The sequence below is a fragment of the Penaeus monodon genome, chromosome 29 (genome assembly GCF_015228065.2).
Source record: "Penaeus monodon isolate SGIC_2016 chromosome 29, NSTDA_Pmon_1, whole genome shotgun sequence".
Lineage (NCBI taxonomy): Eukaryota > Metazoa > Arthropoda > Malacostraca > Decapoda > Penaeidae > Penaeus > Penaeus monodon.
In genome coordinates this window covers 24,210,210-24,211,119 of record NC_051414.1, presented here as the reverse complement: position 1 = coordinate 24,211,119, position 910 = coordinate 24,210,210, and the positions used below count along the sequence as shown (strand labels likewise).

Here is a 910-nt window from a genome sequence, read left to right as displayed (position 1 = left end):
TAGGAGGGTAGCATCATTCGAGCAAGATATTTTTTTCCTCATTCTCGGTGCTGAGTCAAGAGCTGCCGAGATAGCCTGGCCCAAGACACCGTTATGCCAGCTGTACGATAAGATACGTCTTCTGATTACGTCTGTTTCGCTGTCTGATTATAACGTTTATGCACAACCCAAATATGTCTGGAGAGGTAACTGTACCAGTGAGAATGCTGTTTTCATTTCGTTTTTATGTGTAAGCAGTATCTTTTACGCGCCATATGCACAAAAAATAATGTCGGTTACTTCTTGTCGCCAGTGTGCTCGGACACCCAAAGAAGTTTCAACAATCAATATCTTTTTTAAAAATAGATCATAAACTCGCAACTACTCGCACCATTAACAACATTAAGATGCAGTTCAGTTGAAAACCACCAACCATTTTCTCAACCTCTACAATGAAGACGGAATTCAAAATACCATCATCGTCTATGAAGAGGCTACAGAGGGGTATAATAACAATCAGACACACTTATCCACCCTTAGCAACACGGCCAACACGCCTACTGTGGCACCATCGGGCATAGTCAGACAACCACAGAGGCTGAGACTAAACACGCACGAAAAATCTATTACACACGACTCAACGGCCATCTCGTTTCTTGAGGTTTGTGGGTCAGGACGATCAGCTGTTTGTACGTAGTGTGCATTGGAGACTGATGTCGTTTTAAATAGTCTTCCTCGGTTAAGGGGAGGGAGTGGGTAGTTTTTATTGCTTGATAAAAGGGAGCGAAAAGGAGGTAGGGGGTTAGGTATGAGATTTTTATTTTTTCTTATTTTTAGATTACTTTTCAAGGGTTATTAACATATTGTCACCACCTTTGCTGCTGTGATTGTGCCATAAATTTCATGGGATCAGTATTACCAATGTGACATC

The 910-nt window shown here is 41.5% G+C and overlaps 1 protein-coding gene across 2 annotated transcripts in view; it reads left to right on the top strand.

The window, feature by feature from the left end:
- The first annotated feature begins 440 nt into the window (after positions 1 to 440).
- LOC119592050 (D-amino-acid oxidase-like) overlaps positions 441 to 910 on the top strand; it is a 7,941-nt gene continuing 7,471 nt past the window's right edge. Inside the window, exon 1 of one of the 2 annotated variants that reach the window (XM_037940850.1) lies at positions 441 to 640. The gene's annotated coding sequence lies outside the window, so the exon portion shown is untranslated. The remainder of the gene's footprint in view (positions 641 to 910) is intronic. The other variant, XM_037940849.1, reaches the window with a different exon arrangement.